This window comes from Trachypithecus francoisi, unplaced genomic scaffold, assembly GCF_009764315.1.
Source record: "Trachypithecus francoisi isolate TF-2019V2 unplaced genomic scaffold, Tfra_2.0 Lachesis_group20, whole genome shotgun sequence".
Taxonomy (NCBI): domain Eukaryota; kingdom Metazoa; phylum Chordata; class Mammalia; order Primates; family Cercopithecidae; genus Trachypithecus; species Trachypithecus francoisi.
Window position 1 is genome coordinate 56,849,975 of NW_022681466.1, and position 13,990 is coordinate 56,863,964.

General features: G+C 42.9%; 1 protein-coding gene across 3 annotated transcripts in view; it reads left to right on the forward strand.

Moving 5' to 3' along the window:
- The window catches only part of CDRT4 (CMT1A duplicated region transcript 4), a 74,544-nt gene that overhangs the window by 21,032 nt on the left and 39,522 nt on the right, over positions 1 to 13,990 (forward strand). The window contains exon 1 of one of the 3 annotated variants that reach the window (XM_033184486.1): positions 7,800 to 7,858. The exons of the other annotated variants lie outside the window; for them this stretch is intronic. The gene's annotated coding sequence lies outside the window, so the exon portion shown is untranslated. Of the gene's footprint in view, positions 1 to 7,799; positions 7,859 to 13,990 lie in introns of those variants that run through there. 3 annotated transcript variants of the gene reach the window in all.

Here is a 13,990-nt window from a genome sequence, read left to right on the forward strand (position 1 = left end):
CATAATACAAAGAACTCTTAACACTGAACAATAAGAAAACAAATAGGCCAATGAAAAGTCAGCAAAGTAACAGACACCTCACCAGTAGAGATATACAGATGGCAGATCCACATTTGGAAAGATGCTCAGAAACATATGCCATCAGGGGATTTGCAAAGTAAAGCAACCAGGAGCTTCTATCACATACCTATTAGAATGGCAACAGCGCAAAACACTGACAACATCAAATGCTGGTGAGGATGATGAGAAACAACAGGAACTCTCCATTGCTGGTGGGAATGCAAGATGGTATGGCCACTTTGGAAGATAGTTTTACACAACTAATCAGTTTCTTACCACATGATCCAGAAATATTTATTATTCTTATTTCTTGGTATTTATCCAAATGAGTTGAAAGCTTATGTCCACATAAAATTCAACATATGAATATTCGTAACAGTTGACTCATAATTGCCAAGAATTGGAAGCAGTCAACATATCCTTCAGTAACTGAATGGATAAGCAAACACTTGTATATACATACAATGGAATACTATTCAGCAATAAAAAGAAATGAGCTATTAAGCCACAAAAAGATACGGTGAGACCTTAAGTGCATAGCTCTAAGTGAAGGAAGCCCATCTAAAAAGGCTACTTATTGATATAATTCCAACCATATGACATTCTGGAAAAGAAAAACTGTAGAGACAAAAGAGATAAGTGGTTGTCAAGGGGGTGAGGGAGGGAGGGATGGATAGATGAAGAATAGAGTGTTTTTAGGGCAGTGAAATGATTCTGTGTGATACTTTGCACAATAGTGGATACCTGACATTATGCATTTGTCAGAACCTGTAGAACTGTACAACGTAGAGTGAACCTCAGTGTAAACTATGAACCTTAGTTAATAACAACATACCAGGAATCTTAGTTAATAATAACATACCAGTATTGATTCGTCAATTATAACAAATGTGTCACACTAATGGCAGGTATCAAACACAAAAACTCTGGGAGATAAGGTATATGGGAACACTACGTACTTCTCAAATTTTCTATAAAACTAAGACTTCTGTACAAATTAGTCTATTAATTAAAAAAATCAAACTCACTGACCAAATTCTCCAAACTGCTCTTCTTTCAGTCTGTCTTACCTCAGTCAATGGTTCCACCAAGTATACAAATATGAAAGCCAGAAACCCAGGAGTTAACTTTGATATCTTCCTCACATTCAAGTCTGCATCTAATAAGGCAAGATCTGCCACTTTGACCTCCTAGACAATTCTGGAATTCATCCCTTTCTCTTCATATTTTCCCCCATCCTTCTAGTTCATCAGCCATCACACGGGCTGCTGCAAGAAACTCTTGAATGTTCCACCTGCTGCCACTCTTGACCATGTTGTATCCACAGTGTGGCATCCATTGTGGGTTCAAAACACAAATCTGAGCGCATCACTGACTGCTCAAAATGCTTAATGCCTCCCTAATGCCCTTAGGATGAGGACAGGGCTTCCTCATGTGACTTTTCCTCATGGTTTTTCCCAGGCTCATTTCCCACCACACTCCTCTTGTGCATTTGAGACTTGCTGAATCTTGCTCTCTTTCACTCCAGACCTTTGTACATTCTGTTTCTTGTCCTGGAAATGTTCTTATTTCTTCTCTTCACCTGATACTTTCCACTCAATCCTTTAAATTTCAGTTCAGTTATCACTTTTTTAGAGAAGTCTTCTATGACTTCCCCTGATTGGACCAAATCTCCATATTTAGGCTCCCATGTGACTCGAAATCACATGTTTATCTGTGAGACTGATTGACAGCTGTGCAAACTGCAGGCTAGGGAAGGCCTTAGTGACCCAGAGGGTAGGACTGGGATTGGTTTTGCCTTTCAAGCCTCAACACCATGCTGAAAAAAGGTATTTGTTGATGAATGAATAAATAAATGAATAAAAAGTCACTGATGATTTTGAAGATGATAAGTATGCACTAAGGCCTCCACCAAAGGTCTTTACCCTTGGATTAAAGCAAAGACACTGCATTATTTGCTCAGGAAGCAAGGTAATTCAGACTTTCAGAGGGAGCTGCAGAATTCAGGAAGCTGTTATTTTAGGACTCTCTTTTTCTGAAAGCTCACCAACTCAGCTGCAAGTGCTCACTCCATCCGTGATCTCATCCAGGGAGGGAGCGTTTTGGATTTAAACACACTTGGCTGTTGAAGAAACCCGATAGCAAAATATGGTGACTTCATGTCCTCTTTTGTCCTTAGAATAAGCACAATTCTCTTGATGCTGGGGTAGCCTGGGGAGGAGTTCCCTGAAGGAATAGAAAAACAGTACTTAAGGAGCACGCAGTTTTTTTGTTTTTGAGACAGAGTCTCACTCTGTCACCCAGGCTGGAGTGCAGTGGCGCGATCTCAGCTCACTGCAACCTCTGCCTCCCAGGTTCACGCCATTCTCCTATCTCAGCCTCCTGAGTAGCTGGGACAGGTACCCACCACCACACCTGGCTAATTTTTTGTATTTTTAGTAGAGACAGGGTTTCACCGTGTTAGCCAGGATGGTCTCGATCTCCTGACCTCGTGATCTGCCTGCCTCGGCCTCCCAAAATACTGGGATTACAGGCGTGAGCCACTGTGCCAGCCAGGAGCATGCAGTTTTAATTCTATAAAAGGACCATTGTGATAGGGTTCATACATGTTCATTTATATATTTTTAGAGACAGGGTCTCACTCTGTCACCCAAGCTGGAGTGTAGTGGTGGCTCTTGACTCACTGCAACCTCCGCCTTCCAGGCTCAAGCCGATCTTCCCACCTTAGCCTCTGGAGTAGCTGGGACCACAGGCACGTCCCACTGTGCCTGGCTAATTTTTGTATTTTTTGTGGCTACGGGGTTTTGCCATGTTGCTCAGGCTGGTCTCCAACACCTGAGCTGAAGTGATCCACCCATCTCGACCTCCCAAAGTGTTGGGATTACAGATGTGGGTGTGAGCCACTGTGTCCGGCCAATTTTTAAATTGTTTTTCCATGTGTTTGTCTAAGAATGACACATCACTAGGTATCAGGTTCTCCAGTGTGAGAGAAGTTATTATTGCCTTCCTGGGACTCGCAGATCCACCTGCCTCTTTATTCACTGAAGTCCCATGCTATGTAGCATTTGAGAATTCTATAATCCCCCACTCCCCACTGCTGTGGGCTTCTGAGAGTAACTGGAATTCAATTGGCAGATCCACTAGATCCCATTTCTTTTTTTTTTTTTTGAGGCGGAGTCTTGCTCTGTCGGCCAGGCTGGAGTGCAGTGGCCGGAACTAAGCTCACTGCAAGCTCCACCTCCCGGGTTCCCGCCATTCTCCTGCCTCAGCCTCCGAAGTAGCTGGGACTACAGGCGTCCGCCACCTCGCCCGGCTAGTTTTTTTTTTTGCATTTTTTAGTAGAGACGGGGTTTCACCGTGTTAGCCAGGATGGTCTCGATCTCCTGACCTCGTGATCCGCCCGTCTCGGCCTCCCAAAGTGCTGGGATTACAGGCTTGAGCCACCGCGCCCGGCCGATCCCTTTTCTATTCACGTACTCTTTCAACAGACTTTCCGAGCCCACAAGTTAGCATGTTGGCCACAGTAATTTTCTTGACCTTCAATCACTGAGTCCTTTTTTTCCACTGGAGTATAAGCTTCATGAGGGCAAAGGTCTTTGTCCATTTTTCTCACTGACATATCTAGAACAATGTCTTGCACTCAATAAATACCTGTTGATTGGATGGATGCACAGATCCCTTGTATTAAAATGTATTCCAGATACAATGTATTCGTGTGTCTGTATGCTTGGCATTCAGCCTCCACCCGCTGTTTCTTTGGTAATAGAACCCTGGTTTTCCACAGGGAAAAATCCTCATCTCCCTTTCAGACTCCTTTCAGAGGCTGGCCCCTTCCCCAAGATTCAAGTCACTAAAACTTGATTCCGGGTCTTTTCTGGAACTCCTGGGAAGAGAAGCCCTCCCCAGAGGGGACTTGAAACTGGAAAGTTGTAAGTAAGGGGCTTCTGGGGGCTACCACGTAGTGACCACTTCCACCACGTAGTGACCACTTGCCAGGGAATGGAGCCCAGACTGAGGAAAGTAGAACTTAGAGAAACCTAGATGAACTGAGGCCTGAGGCTGCTGCTTTCTGTGCTTAAGCCAGCGCTTATCTGTATTATTCTCCTTGGGCTGCTATCACAAAGTACCGCAAGCTGGGCGTCTTCAACAACAGCACTTCATTGCTTCATAGTTCTGGAAATTTGAGATCAAAGTGTTGGCAGGATTGGTTCCTTCTGAAGGCCGCGAGGGAGAACCAGTTCCATGGCCCTCTCCTCGCTTCTGGTGGTGTGCTGGTGATTTTTGACATTCCTTAGCTTGCAGATGCTTCACCCCAATCTTTGCCTTTGTCTTCACCCGCTATTTTCCCCATGTACACATCTCTTTGTCCAAATTTGCCCCTTTTCTGACTCCATACCAGATTAGGACCCATCCCGATGACCTCATTTTAATTGAACTGTCTCTGTAAAGACCCTGTTTGCAAATAAGGTCCATACACAAGTCCTGGGGTTGGGGCTTCAACATCTTTTCCGGGGACGCCATTCAACTCATAATACTCTCTCTTGCAGCTGAGAGCCTTAATGCTTAACGTTTCAGTTCCATGTAGCAAATCCTGTGTTTAATAGGAAGCCATTCAAATAAAGAGAAGGAATTTCCATTTTTTTCATATAATTTTTTCATTGGCCAGAAACATAACAAATAATCTGAGGGGAAGAAGGCGACATTGTATATTTCTTGCATTCTGTACCATATATATCTTCATATATGTACACATATACATGCAAATACATACGTGTGGTATACATATATATATGAATTCTATCTATGTAATTCTATCTATCTACCCATCATCTTCCAATCATCTCTACATTTATAATATAGAATGTCTCACAGTTTTTATGCTTTCTTCCTCATGTGTTTATCCTGAACTAAAAACCATATCTAACCTGACTCCGGCTGGTCCCCTCAGAAGCGCTTCTCCTTGTTTACCTGGATGCCGTTAAAACCTCCCCAGAGGTTGCTGGTTTCGCAGCCCAGCAGCTTCAGAGTTACACAGGGAGGGACAGAGGCTGGAGCTGGAAGCTGCCCCAGTATGAGGAGCCGATGTCCCCATTGGCATCTTCTCTGTGACAGATGCCCCAGGTGCCGGGTGGATAAATTTATGTCTTCACTTCTCTGTTTGGTTTCTTAGAGAGTAAACAAAAGGATGGCAAGTATCTCTTTTGTGTCAGGCACTTTTCTAGGTGTGAGAACACAACCGTGTGCAAGGAATACACAGACTTGAATGTTACAGAGCTTATATTTTGATAGGGTTAGCAGAGTTCCTATTTCGGTTGGGGAAGCCAGTCCAATACTGTAAAGATGCCTGACCTCATCATTTTTAGTGAGAAGTCACTACACGGTGGAGAACGGTGGAGAAGAGAGAAGCCTTGCTTTGATGTTGCTCTTGGGGTGATGGGGCTGGACTCCCAGCCTGGTACGGATAATTCTGATTTTCTCCATCGGGAAGCCTCCAGCCTGTGTACCTCCAAATTAGGGGAAGTTGTGGGGACCAGTCCTGCGTGCCCTCTACCCAGCTGCGGGTGTAAATGTCATCCTTCTCATGCCAAGGCAGCATTTCCTGTCACCATTGTCATTTCCACTTGTCATAAACAGGGGTTGGGGGTCTGCCCTGGTGTGTCTCTTACCAGGCTTTCTTTGGATTTCATTTCACCTAGACACTCTTCCAAAAGGACACAAAACCCAGTGACAACGCTGATTTTTAGTTTTCTTCTTTGGTTGCTGTGGTTCCTATACTCTTGATGATTTAACATATTTCTAGGGCTTTCTATGCCTGGAACCAGCATAGACCATGAATGTCTTTGTTCTTTTATGTTCAGCAGCTTGTAGCTCCATGGCTGAAGAAAAAAATTCAGTCATTAAATGTAGTACAGACATATTTGGAAATGTAATACATGCTTCAAACATGGGATGTTTTTGAAATTTTCTAGAGAAATCTCTTCAGCTTTCAGGCTGGGTGGAGGTTCATTCCTCAGAAGGGAGTTGGGCTATTAGGAAAATAGAAATGATGTGTGCCTGTTCCAGGAAATGCAAGTTGAGAGCGGCTTCTCATCCGGCATTAAGCAAGTTTATTCGTGGCGGGAATGGACAGCCCCAGGGCTCTCAAAGGCTCTGTCTGGGAAGGGGGTGCAGTAAGGTGGGAAAAGACTGTGATTCTGGGGAAGACCTGCTGGACAGTCTCACTAGGCTCAGCTTCCTCATGTGGAAACATTGATTTAAAAAAATACCTACTTTGTAGGGCTGTTAGGGGTGACACAGGAGGGACCCCACGAGAGCGATGGTGTTTGAGTGGGTACAGGCAGGGGCTTCTAGAATCAGTGCCTCCCAGGGCAGCTATTCTGCTGAGCGCTGCTGCATCTGGTTCCCAGGTGGGCTTCACATGGTAGAAGTTCAATCTGGAGATGCTCCAAAATGGCTTATCCATTGCTGGATGAAAATCAAATTGAAACGTATTGAAATGATGAGTGTTATGTTAGTGAGTGGGTTAAACCAGTCAAGAGTTTAGGGATTCAAAGCCTGGCGCTGCCATGCTCTAGCCGTGTGTCTAAGCAAATAACTTTCCCTCTTTTTAAAAATTGTTTTTTTTTTTAATTTGTTTTTTTGAGACGGAGTCTCGCTCTGTCGCCCAGGCTGGAGTGCGTTGGCGTGATCTCTGCTAACCCCAACCTCTGCCTCCTGGGTTCAAGCAATTCTCCTGCCTCAGCCTCCCGAGTAGCTGGGACTACAGGTGTGCACCACCACACCCGGCTAGTTTTTGTATTTTTGGTAGAGATGAGTGTTCACCATGTTGGCCAGGCTGGTCTCAGACTCCTGACCTCAGGTAATCCTCCTGCCTAGGCCTCTGAAAGCGCTAGGATTACAGGCCTGAGCCACTCTGCCCGGCCAACTTTTCCTCTTTTGAGGGGGCATCAGGTCCTTCATCTATAAAATGGGAGAAGTAAGAATACGGATCTCATACAGGTGCTGCTAGTTCCTGAGTTAGGATTTGTAAATGTTTAGAAATGGGCCTGGCACATCATGCATTTGCAATAATGTATTATTAGCTTGTGTTATAAATGCCTCATCTGGACACAAGATAGCTAGTAACCCCCTAAGTGGTTTTCAGCTGGGGAGGGAGAGTAGTAGGGGGTCATCTCGGAATCATGATGTTTAATGATTATGATTATTTTACTTATTTGGAATTTCAAATGAGATTAAAGGAAGGAATGAGATTTTCTTTTTTTCAAAAAATGGATTGTTTTATAAAAAAGGTTGCAAAAGCCTGTCCTACTAGAGAATACACTTGGGCCTGCCTACAACTCTGTGCATTATTAATTCTAGCATCATATTGTAGGGAGTATATGCTGTGTCAAGTGTTTCTGGCATGTAAATGGGACTATTCTCCTTGGCAAGCCAGGCTCATCCACTTATAAAGGAGAAGTTAAGAGTAAAGCTTTTGCATGGCCCTTGGACAGTTTATGAACCTCTCCACAACTATTTCTCTAGTTTAATACTAAAGGCATTCTTGCAAGGTGACTAGGGCAGACGTTATTATAATTTTCCTTCTATAATGAAGACATTGAGCTCTTAGAGAAGGAAAGGGAGCTTCCTAAGGCTCACACATGGTAAAAGGCAGAATCTACTTCCTACTGTGCCATAAACTGCTTGGAACTGAAATACTTACTGCCTGGGTCTCACAGGTGGTCAATAGCCATGGGAGAAACACGCTAGGAAGAAATCACTGCAGCGTGGCTCAGGAGGCTGGGACCTGCTTTATGGGGTAAGTATGGGCATATGGTGCCCTTTCCTCTTGGGCTGGAAAAGACAGGGAGAAGTAGCAAGTTTCTTTTCCTGTAGGGAAACCACTGGCTTCTGGCATTGGTTCATCTTTAAGGAATTTTGCAATGAAGTAGCAAATGATCAGTGGTTATTTCCTGAACATTTTCTGCATAGGACTTCGATATATGCACAGGGGTTGTTGGAGATCAAGAGAGCCACAGGCCACTTCAGAGTTCCTAGAACTGTGAAAAGCAGAAACAAGAAAACAAGGTTCCAAAGTCACTGCGATGTTCACAATGCTTACATTGAAAAACAATGCTTCTCAGTCTACTAAAAACGCAGTGTCATATAATCGCACGGTCTTAAGTTAATTACAGGATTTCTAAAAATTAATAATTTCATAGTGTATGGCAGGAGGCCTGCCAGCCCTGTGTACCTTGCATGTGGGGCAACTAAAGCACACTCCATACTTTTAAGAAGTCATTGACCCACTGGAGTAAACAAACTTGTGAACAACTAACAATATCACAACGAGATAAGTGTGAGTGGCATGTCAGTGGAGCCCCAAAGAGGAGGATCAGAAAAGGCCTGACAGGGGTGAAGCTGGGCTGGGAGGAAGGGGAAGTGCCTCTTGATTGAGGCTCTGCTCTTTCTCCTCTTCCCTTCTTCCTGTGTCTCCTCACTTTCCTTCCACCAGATCCTTTCCACTTCCCTAGCCCCACTATTGTCTGGTCTTAGAGGGAGGAAAAACAAAGTGTGCTTTCAGATTTTTTTTTTTTTTTAAGCTATAGAAGTGCTTTGGTTTCTTTGTGGTTTCTTTGAGCTTTTCAGTGAGAAAGAAGGCAGCAGTGGGAATATATTGGAAATAGACTTATCAGTGCTTTGAAGTATAACACCAGCACTGTGGTGTGGTTGCTGCTTGAAGCGTGTGAGAGGAACGGTGGAGGAAGATGAGGCTGACAAGGTTAAGTGGGGCAGAGTACTACTGGGAGTGTAGGGAGGGGGAACCGAGGGACATCATCAAACAAATCTGGAATCTGAGCAAAGTGAGTTTTCTGAAAGAACTCCAGCAGTGGTGTGGAGAATTCCTTTTAACGGTGAGAGACCAGATGCTGTGGTTACCTTGCAGAAGCAAGGTGGATCCCCACCCCAAATTCAGTTTGGATGTCAAGATTGATGCCATCACACATACCAAGAGAACATGCACATGTTTATTACTTACATCAAGCTCGTCCAGCCCACAGCCTGTGGATTGCATGTGGCCCAGGATGACATTGAGTGCAGCCCAATACAAATTTATAAACTTTCTTAGAACATTTTGAGATTTTTTTTTGCTAGTTTTTTTTTTTTTTAAGCTCATCAGCTATTGTTAGTGTTAGTATATTTTATGTGTGGCCCAAGACAATTCTTCTTCCAGTGTTGCTCAGGGAAGCCAAAAGATTGGATGCTCCTGACTTACATGATAAGGCTTTCTGGGGAAGAACAGGGTAGACATCCCAGGCTAGTTCAAAACAGCTTGGGAGAGCAAGAAGAAAGACTGGCTTGGGATTTGATTTTCATTTCTTTTTATTTTTACAGATGAGGTCTCACTATGTCGCCCAGGCTGGTCTTGAACTCCTGGGCTCAAGGGATACTCCCACCTTGGTATCCCAAACTGCTGGGATTACAGGCATGAGCCACCACGCCTGGCCAAGCCTTGGAATTTTTAATAGTGGTTGCAGTATGAGCAGGGGCTTGTGTGGTTTGGATTTCCTGCTTGTAGCAACAAAGAGCATCCAGACTTTCACATGAGCTTACCCAGATGTAGGGCACAAGGGGGTTGGGGAAAGGGGAGGCTTAAAAGTTGTTAGCAGGCCGGGTGTGGTGACTTGAAATACTGTAATCTCAGCATTTTGGGAGGCCTAGGTGCGTGGATCACTTGAGCCCAGAGGTTTGCAACCAGCCTGAGCAAAATATTGAGACTCCTGTCTCTCCAAAACAATAAAAAATAAATATAAATAAATAAATAGATAAATAAATGGCTAGACATGATGGTGTGCACCTGTAGTCCCAGCTGTTTGGGAAGCTGAAATGGAAGGATCGCTTGAGACTCAGAATCTGAGGCTGCAGTAAGCTGTGATCGCACCACTGCACTCCAGCCTGGGTGACAGAGTGAGACCCTCGTCTCAGAGAAAAAAAAAAAAAGTTGTCAACAGTCAAAAAAATAGATTTAGACTATTACAGCAGAAGGACAATTGGGTGATGTTGTGGTAATCTAGGCCAATGGTTCCCAGACTTTTGTTAAAGATACAGCTTCCTAATCTTTTAGCAAATTTGAAATGTACAATATGTTATTATTAACTGTTGTCACCATGCAGGGCAACAGATCACTAAAACTAATGAATTCAGTCTAACTGAAATTGTGTCCCGATCAACATTTCTCGTTTCTCTGCCTCTTTCCTCTATCCACCCCTGCTGCCACTACCCCAGCCTCTGATATCAGCTTTCTACTCTGTGTCGGTGAGATCAAGGTTTTTAGATTCCACTTATAAATGAGACCACATGGCATTTGTCTTTCTGAATCTGGCTTATTTCACTTAGCATAATGCCTTCCAGGTTCATTCATGTTGTTGAAAAATGACGTGATTTCCTTCCTGTTGAAGGCTAGCTAGTATTCCGTTGTGTGTATGTACCACGTTTTCTTTATCCATTCATCTGTTGATGATGGATACTTAGTAGCTTCCATATCTCGGCTGTCGTGAATAGTGTTGTGATGAACATCGGGATGCAGTTATTTCTTCGATATATGAATTTTAATTCCTATGGATAAATACCCAGAAGTGGAATTGCTGGATGATATGGTGGTTCTATTTTTCGTTTTTTCAGGAACTTTTGTACTGTTTTTCCTAATAGCTGTGCTAACTTACATTCCCACCAACAGTGTACAAGGATTCCCTTTTCTCCATATCCTCATCAACACATTAAGTGTGAGGTGATATCTCACTGTGGTTTTAATTTGCATTCCTCTGATGATTAGAGATGTTAAGCATTATTTCATACGCCTGTTGGCTGTTCATATCTCTTTTTTTGAGAAATGTCGGTTCAAATCCTTTGCCCATTTTTTAATGTTCTCACCACAGAAAGTAAGTTGGTGAGCTGAGGATATGTTAATTAGCTTAACTGAATCTTTCTATAATGTTTACATAGATAAAAACATCACATTATGCTCCATAAATGCACACAATTATTATTTATCAACTAAAATTGATAAATACATCGATGCACTAAAAATATTTAAGAAAACACTCAAAAACCAAAATCTAACAAACCAAACAAACAAAATACAGCCTCTAAGACTTCACTCCAGATCTATTAAACCTGCGTTCCAGTGTGTGACTTATGGAAATGGGTGTTAGTAAATAGCTCCCAAGTAATTTAGAAGTACCTTTCGTGGAGTGACATTTGGGAACACTGGGCTATCATAATGAAACAGAGAGCAAGGATTGAGAAACACTGGACAAGAGTCCAAGATATAAGACCCAGGGGAACCCTTAAAAATTTGCACATTTTGGGGCTGGGTGACCTGTGGTTGGAAGGAAAATGCTGGCTTACGGATTTTACGGAAGGAACAGAAAATCTCATCGGTCTATCTAGAAAACTGTGTGGATGTGATTGTGAACCTCCACACACATTTCCATATGCATTACCCACTGTATGCATTAAAAGCATGGAAAACATTTCACAGCCTGCTCGACTCCTCCTGTCTCAGCAGGCTGTGTATCTCCAGAGTTACTTTGGGTAGCATGAATTCATATTATTAGTTGCCAATGAAAAATGGAATTAACTATGAGACTGTCTTGCAAAATAAATTACGTCATGTGTTCCAAAGATGAAAGAAATTCCTAAGGGATTGCCTGCCCTTCTGGACAACTACATTGCTACATTCTTTCTTTCTTGAGTTGAGAGTTAAGGGTTGACTGGGTGAAATCTGTCTTGTACTCCATCATGAAAACACAACTCAGAGCTGGTTTTTGATGTACATCTAAGAGAAGTAACAAATAACTCAAAAGGTTTGGGTCACTAGAACTCGTAAAAAAGTGCTGAAGGAGCCAATGGAGGGAGCACTTGTGTATATGTGGCTTGGTGTTTAATTCTGTCTGTTGTTTGCCATCTTCTTAATAACTTAGTAACTTATATAATTTGTTGATCAGTCTCTGATCCTCTCAGGTTGCTGGTTTGGAAGGGAGAACATGAGAAAAATCAACAGGAAACTGGTGTCTAAAACTACCCATCATCTATCTAGATAATCCACTTGGCTAAGCAATATAATTTCTCACTTCGTGTTATTTTCTTTTTTTTTTTTTTTTGTTGAGACGGAGTCTCGCTCTGTCGCCCAGGCTGGAGTGCAGTGGCCGGATCTCAGCTCACTGCAAGCTCCGCCTCCCGGGTTTACGCCATTCTCTCGCCTCAGCCTCCCGAGTAGCTGGGACTACAGGCGCCCGCCATCTCGCCCGGCTAATTTTTTGTATTTTTTTTAGTAGAGACGGGGTTTCACCGTGTTAGCCAGGATAGTCTCGATCTCCTGACCTCGTGATCCGCCCGTCTCGGCCTCCCAAAGTGCTGGGATTACAGGCTTGAGCCACCGCGCCCGGCCGTGTTATTTTCTAGTTGTATTTTTCATCTATTTTCTTTCTCATCTTGCTTGCAGCATGTATTTGGAAAAAGAGAGTTCAATAGATATTTTCTTTTTAAACAGCTTTATGAGATATAATTCACATTCCATATAATTTTACAATTTAATCATACAATTTAATGGTTTTTAGTGTCTTTTCTAAAGTTGTACAACCATCACCACAACCAATTTTTAGGACATTTTCATCCACCCGAAAAGAAACCTCTTGGCCTTTAGCAGTCACTTTCCAAATATCCTATCCTCCCCCAGCACTAAGAACTCTACTTTCTGTCTCAATGGACTTGTCTATTCTGGACATTTCATATAAATGGAATCCTACAATATGTGGCCTTTTGTGACTGGTTACTTTCACTTAGCCTAATGTTTTCAAGGTTTATCTGCACAGTAGCCATTTTTCTTGAAAAGAACTTGTGGATAAGGTAAGACGCAAATAAACACGACTCTCTGTATTGCCTTAATGGAAGTAGAGAAGGAAATTTTGCATTCTGTAGTTGCCCAAGGAAGTATTGTTGAATTAATTTTGCTTTATTTAAACTAAGGTACTAGACACTGAATCTCCCAATAGGATTGGGACACAAGTCCTGTCTTTCAAAATAAAATGCTGATCAAGCAGGTAGTTTGTGGAGCCAAACTGCCTGGGTTCCAATCCTAGCTCTGTCTGCCCATCCTGTTGCTGGTTGTATGAACTTGAACAAATTATTCAACCTCTCTGGGGCTCAGTTTCCTCATTTGAAAAATGGGGATCCAACAATTGTACCTAGTTTCGAGGGTGGCTGTGAGGGCTAAGTGAGATCATGGACATAAAGCTCTTGGAATGTTGCCTGCCCGCTGATAAGCCCTCAATAAAGGCTGGCAATGATTACCGTTCATTATTCAAAGAACTATAGTCCGATACAATATAAGTGCGTCAAAAGAAGTATGATCAAAGGGCCATGGGGCACAGCAGAGGGAACAGCAATTCTACACTGGGTGGGTAGTCAGGGAGCAGAACCCTTTTTATGTGGGATTGCAATCTGGAGCCTAGATCTAGATGTGGTCTATAAAATACATTTGGGGGCTACTGTTGTGTTGTAAAGATTTTAAAATTCAACACCTGTAGGCAGGCAGCCACCCCTGCCACTCCTTAATGGACCAAACTGGTTTGTTAGGGACATTAATGTTGCTTGAGTTCTGTGCCCCACGGTGGAAGGTGACCTTTGACCTGGAACCTAAAGGTTGGCTTTGAATTAGCCAGACAGAGAGCAAAAGGTGATTGGTGTCACTCTTTCTCATACTTTCTTTTTAATATTAATTCTTCTATAATCAATATGTCACACAGGCATGTAGTGAAACATTCCTACAAGGAGCAAGCATCCCATTTCTTCCTCATCAGTTACTATGAGTGGAAAAGTACATGACCCAAAGTGCTTTTTTCTATTCCCTGACTCAGTAACAATAATCAACACTGAAGACACCTGTGAC